Raw genomic sequence first — 7297 nt, forward strand, 5'->3', positions numbered from 1 at the left:
CTGGATGCATCCTGATGTAAATAAAAAATAAGAAAAAGTATTTGAATATGGGTAGGATGAAACTGTTTACATCCTGGTTATTTTTACATTCTCGTCCATTTGAACAGTATCAAATTTTACATGTCTTTTTCACCCAGAAATTGTTGTTATTGGGTTAATTGACATTTTTTGTGTTTTTCATTTAAAGACCAAATCTTAACACAAAATATGCTGACATGACACATTCGAAATCTTTTTAAATCTTAAACAGAAACATTCCTCTGAAACATATCATAATTTATTTGTGTAGAACTTTCTCGGGAAGTACAGTTGTGCACACTAGGATTTACGTCATGTCTTCTTGTAAACAAGAGTCGTGGTTTCCTGTTAAAACATAGATGCATATCTCTTGATAAGCTGGTACAGACAATTCAATAAGAGAAGAAGTAAAAGTAAAAGAAAGCGGGAAAGAAAACGAAATCGAAAGGAGATACGAGCTCTCTAAACAATGTAGCAGCAGGCAAGAAATTTGTTAGACGTAATGAGAAACTTAAAGCTAGTACAGACATTTCAATAGGTGGAGCTCTTGATATTCTAAGAAGTCATTTGAATGTAAAAGATGAAAGACCAACTATTCCTCTTGGTCATGGCGATCCTTCTCCTTTCGCTTGTTCTAGGACTACGCATGTTGCTGACGATGCACCAAGTAATGCAGTTAAATCTGCCAAGTTCAATTCCTATGTTCCTGTTGGTGGCATTCTTCCGGCTAGAAGGTTAGCATTTGTATATATATCATTCTAATACCGCTATTTTCATGTCTTTCTGCATGTTAATTTTTTTTTTTTGGTTTGTCTAATACTGACAATTTTTTTTTTTTTTGATATTTTGCCATGTTGAAAATAGATCAGTAGCTGAATATTTATCTCGTGATCTTCCATACAAATTATCAGCGGAAGATGTTTTTCTCACAAGCGGTTGTCGCCAGGCAATTGAAGTTATAATATCTGTCTTATCTTATCCTGGTGCAAATATATGAATACCAAAACCTGGGTACCCCCATTATGATGGTTGTGCTTCTGCTAAACAATCTCGAAATCAGGCATTTCGATCTTCTACCTGAGAAGGCTTGGGAGATTGATATCGAGGCTGTTGAAGCTCTTTCCGATCAAAATACGGTTGCAATTGTGGTCATAAAGCCTGGAAATCCATGTGGAAATGTATACACGTACGATCATTTGAAGAAGGTGAGCATGTTTTTGTTACTTTTTTCTCGAAACTTCAATTTTCACCTATCTGAATTCTTAGATTATCGGCGTAAACGTATTACGTTTGCATACTTAGGTGGCTGAAACTGCAAAAAGGCTTGGAATCCCGGTGATTGCTGATGAAGTTTATGGTCATCTCACCTTCGGGGGTAACCCTTTTGTTCCAGTGGGAGTATTTGGATCCACAGTTCCTGTTTTTACTCTTGGGTCCATATCAAAGAGATGGTCAGTGCCGGGTTGGAGACTTGGCTGGCTCGTCATTACGGACCCAAATGGTTTTCTGAAAGAGGCAGAGGTACTTTTCCAACCAAATCATTTCACGGAAAAATACGGTTTAGTCCAAAAATTAATCGAAAGGTACAATTTAATCAAGTCCGAGTCAACTAGGTATGGGTTAGTCCAAAAATATTGAAAGTATACTAATAACCCTCATTATTTACTATTTAGTCCAAATATTTACAATTTAGTCCACATTGACTCATGATGATGTCATTAATTTTAAATAAAACAAAAAAATAATTTATTTTTTGAACCGCTCGTCCAAAATCGACAAACTTTATATATTTGGAAAGCAACAAAAAAAGTACCCATATGACTATATATTTTCATTTAAAAAAAAAATTAGTTTACATTGGTTTGTACAATTATGTACACCGCTGCAAAGATCCAGAAAATCCCAAATCCATGATAGCCAGACTGCCACTTCAGTCCGCACAGATTGATAAAAATATCAACCACGCCAAGCTCCAATTGGATAACATCCATATTTGCAGAGGTAAGTTTAGCAGCTAACCTACATCGAGGACAAAACAATGAACATAAGACATCGCGGCTTGAAAATAAAGTGATTATCCTTTCACCAACATCCACATAAGAAAATAAAGCAAGAAAACGATCAAAATAAAAAGTTAGTCAGTTATGTCCAGAGACACAATCCATGTGGGCATTACTACACAAACTTAATATGGCTTCGAAACATCCCAGTATAGAGATTCATTGCACTATACCGAAAAGTAGATTACTAACATGCACAACATATCAATCATACTCACACCCAAACATACTTTTTCATGAGAAGTATATTGGTACATCAGTATATTCATCCTTGTGTAACATTCCTAAAACCGATCCTTCATAGCCACGAACAAACCTACTTTTTCATTGAAAATACACTGGTGCACCAATGTGTACACCCTGCAAAACATGCAGAAAAACGAGCATTCATAACCACACACAAACCTACTTTTTCATGGGAATTATAGAGGTGCACCAATACGTACACCGCTTCAAAACATGCATAAAGATGATCATTCACAACCGCACACCAACCTATTTTTTCATGGGAGTTACTTCCCAAAGGTGCACCAATATGTACACCAATGTAAAACAAGGGAAACCTATTTTTTCATAAGATTTATACAGGTGCACCAATATGTACACCCCTGTAAAACATGTACAAAACCAATCAGTCATATCAACAATCAACAAGTGTACAACTATATACACTTTAACTATCTAGATGTGTATAATATGTACACATTAAGAATCAATATATTATTTCATTAAACGAAGGTTGTACTTATCAAATTCAACTAAGAAAGCCTAAAGCACACAATCAGGTTATCATTTAGGACCAATATTAAGGTAGGAATCTTCAAGGGAACCAAAGTATACAACTAGAACAAATACCTTACACCGTGTTGTAGCATCTTGGGATGCAAGCATATCAACATAAGTTGGGAACTCATCTTTATCATCTTTGACCTTAACTACACTTGCAATTGGGATTAAAAAAAAAAGGTTGAGAACTTGAGATACTAACATATAATGTGCTTATTCAAGTCTAAGCAATCAAGTTATAAGAAGACACGACACTGAAAACAACAATAAATTACGGTTTCCTTTAAGTTTTACATTACAAATAACAATAGAATATTTTTCCTTAAAGTTTCATTATTGTAAACCAAAGAATTAGCCTGATTTGGAAAAATCCAACCTTCAAAGATGAAAATTAGCTAGTGTAACAAAAGAATGGGCACAAACACATTTGCTGGAAATATTTCTATACAATCACTCACAGGTGTACAATTATGTGCACAATAACCATCAAGATGTGCAGAACTATGTGCATATTAACGATCAATACGCGTACAAATATGTGCATGTTAACTAATAGGTGTGAAACTATGTGCAAATTAACGATCAAAAGGTTCACAACTATACGCGTCAACTAACATATGTACAACTATGTGCACATTAACAATCAACAGGTGTACAACTATGTGCACATTAAAGTCAACATATATAAAATCATGTACACGTTAAGAGTCAACATGTGTACAACTCGAAAAGTTACATATCCATTTGGAAGGTTATCACCTCTTTGTTCAAAGTATGCCATAAAACTTTGTAATAGCCTTTAATAACTATGGACATCTGACAACGTAAATTTGTAATAGTCATAATAATAACAACTAATTCTCCTCCAAAGCAAAGTTGTAGCAATAACTATGGCCATCTGACAACCTAAATTAAAACGAACAGAAAGTTAATCACACACCAGTAAATCCATAAATAGTAATACACCAAATCAATCTTATAGTATATAAATATGATCTCAAACTGGTAAAATGATAACTGAAGAAACACAACTCACTCCTGTGATTCAAATTTTCAAATACATCTAAAATGAGCATATTATGAACTATCAATTTAGTTTTCTTCCCATAATGAAGGAAATGAGAATTGTATATAGGTGCAACAAATTTAGTGTGCCTTCTTGTGCACTGCTTATTTTGCAGTGTACCTTCTTGTGTGCTGCTTATTTTGCAGTGTACCATCTTGTATAATGGTCTACTAAGTAAAATATATGAAGTCAATATGTTGTAAATTCAAATCTATACAGTAAATTAAGGAAAACCAAATAGATAAAGTAAACATTAATGTTTACAAAAATTGAGCAACAAAAATAGAAGATTCATATAAATTGCACTAGATTTTCACTAAATTAGGTTTATCATGTTCTCTACTGTTGATTTTCGAATATAAAATCGCCGCCCATCCTTTAATAATCTCAACAAGCAAAATTCAACTATTCATATCTTTTGATTAATCAGCTTAAGGTGAACAAATAAGTACAGAATTTCACAAAAGAAATCCAAAGAAGTCAAAATATTAAGAGAACTTACCAGATCTGTTCTAATAGTATTTTTCTTTCGTGCAGTTGATGAGATATGAAAAACTCGAATTAACCGATGAAGATCAGTACGTTACTCATAGTTTCAAAAGAAATTTAGATGTAGAAATTAAGTTCACTTTTAGACATTCGAGTCTATATTCGGAAGAAAATCAAAATATTAGTAAAGCATGCATAAACTCTTGCATCCACTGTTGATGCAATTACGTAATCTTTTGCTACTCGATGTACAAACACAGGTTCTCTTGATGTTTAATGATTTTTAGACTAAATCTGAAAATGGGAATGAAGAACTCGCCTCTCTTTCTCCCTGCAAATCTCAACATGAATCTCCTCTTTTTCACTCGGTAAATTTCATCCAAGTTCTCAGATCTAATCTAAAATAAAATAAAAAACAGAGTCGTTGTTTGGGACTAAACGATGAGAGGCTATTTTAGGTAGTAGAGAAACTTGGATCGGTTCCCATTTGGACTAACTCGTCTAAAAAAGGATTAGATTGTTCCCGGTTTTGTAAATTTGGACTAGTGAGTACTAGGCCTAAGAACGCTGGACTAAAACGTCCAAAGCCCACTAACTTTGGGAGTAAACGTTAATTTCTACATCATTTTTTACCTAGTTGGCTGTTACAAACCCAAATTATTGTTGAAATAAAGTAGTACGTGTTTTTGTCTGGATCCAAATAATAATGCTAAAATTTTTGTCTCCAACGTCCTTTCTCTTAGATTCCTAGTTCCATAAAGCAATACCTCAATATGAGCAATAATCCAGCAAGTGTTATTCAGGTATGCATGTATCTTTTATATGCGCGCCTAACTGCAAAATATCCTATTATCATCCGGCCATATTGTACACTTGGATAGTTCTTATCTGATACAATCTTGGTATTTCAGGGAGCAGTTCCTCGAATTCTTGAGAATACACCGGAAGATTTTTATAAAAATACTATTAGTTTGCTTCGTGAAGCTCTTGATATTTGCGCCGAGGAAATAAAGGAGATAGCCTGCATTACTTTGCTCCATAAGCCACAAGGATCCATATTCGTAATGATAAGGATAATAGAAAGTTATATGTAAAATGTGCAGATTCATTGTAAAACATTTCCTTACATTTTGCAATGCAGGTAAAGCTGAACACTTCACTTCTCAAGGACATTACCGATGATTTGGATTTCTGCATTAAGTTGGCGGAAGAGGAATCTGTTATTATTCTCCCAGGTGAGACTCTTTGTTAAAACTTCAAAAGAGAATACTTTCAGATACTTCAACAATTTTATCCGAATCATTTGATTCCGACTAGAGTCGAGTTCACTGAAAAAAGGATTGTTCTTCTAATTGGCACTTGGAATATGTTGTAGGCGTTGTACTGGGTCTCATAAATTGGCTCCGAATAACCTTTTCCATCGATATCCCTTCTCTTAAAGACGCGTTAAGGAGGATCAAATCATTTTGTGAGTGGCATGCCATGCCACAGTAAGTTGAAGATATGTTCCAGGAAGTAAGGTTCAATCATCACAGTTCCATGAAGCTGTGGAATCCATAGTCAAATGTGAAAGCATGAAAGTTCAAAGGTATTTGGATTGTCTTTTTCACTGCCATCCAATGTGTGGTTTTCCGAACTAGAGGTTGGAGAAAATAAGAATTTGAAGGGGTTGGCGAGGTTTGATGTTAGGAGAAAATAAGAACTAGTGGGAGAAAAATAGGAATTGCTCTAAGAGTCACTTGCATTATTTTTATTTGTGAATAATAGGATAAACACAAAGATCCCAAGTCTCCTTGTATTGGTTATTACTCCCATATTCTTAGGACTTTTATATCTCTTAAGAATTATCGCGTTGTACTCTTTTTCTTAACCAATCTGCTCGGTAAGGTTTTTAATGAGGCAACATATGCGTGTTCAACGCCACATTATGTCCCTTTCGATGTTGGTGGTTTTACATTTTACTGCTTTTCTTTGTTCTGTTTTCTTTCTTATAATACCTCTTAAATAATTCGGCATATTCAATAAATTTCTTTCTTATAAAAAAACAAATCCAAGTCTCATGATTGTCTTGAAGTTTCATTTTATGGAGAAATTTTTTGATGGGGGCGTTTTCTGATGGGGTTATGGGGGACAAATAAGGTGTTGACATGTGTTATTCTTTTCACATATCATATTTCCAAAAATACCAAACATAAAATTTAAGCAATTAAGATAGAGAAGATTTTCTCCAAAAATACATGTTTTTTATATTTTTGGCAACAAAATTTGTTGTAAGCAATTAATAGGAAATACATATGTCAACACCTTATTTGTTCCCCATATCCCCATCAAAAAACGCCCCTATCAAAAATTTTCCCCATTTTATGGGTCGGTATTTGCATGGACTCAGGACAGCTGCCATCGTGGCGTATCAGTGGTAGGCCGTCATACTCATTATCGAAGTTCTTTTTTTTATATTATCGGATGAGACTATACAAGAAACATTGCTCATTTTGACACTGCTTGCTCGCGAGGCAGTAGTGGCACAATGCTACGTTACTTTCCAAGTATAGTCATTTGTTCCCCATCGAAGGTCTGCTAGTTTTTAGTCATTTCAACTAAACTTAGAAGAATGTTAAAATACTCAAACATCTGTTAACACAGCGTAATTGTCACGTAATTTATCATCTTTGTGTGTAAGACACTGGATTTGCTTTACTTTTATTGACGGAAGCTCAAGGATAGGACTCACTGATACGTGAAAACTGGACACCGTTTAAACTCATTAAAAACTAATTTCTAAATCACGGCAACGGGCCCATGCCTAGTTGATCAGCAGTTCGAGTCTACGCTCAAACGTAGTTATACTAACTTTAAAATGAATTTAAGAGGACCGAGT

General features: G+C 34.5%; 1 pseudogene; it reads left to right on the forward strand.

Annotated features, from left to right (window-relative positions):
* Positions 1-332: 332 nt before the first annotated feature.
* Positions 333-5913, forward strand: LOC113351219 (annotated as a pseudogene).
* Positions 5914-7297: the final 1384 nt, after the last annotated feature.

This window comes from Papaver somniferum, chromosome 2, assembly GCF_003573695.1.
Source record: "Papaver somniferum cultivar HN1 chromosome 2, ASM357369v1, whole genome shotgun sequence".
NCBI lineage: Eukaryota > Viridiplantae > Streptophyta > Magnoliopsida > Ranunculales > Papaveraceae > Papaver > Papaver somniferum.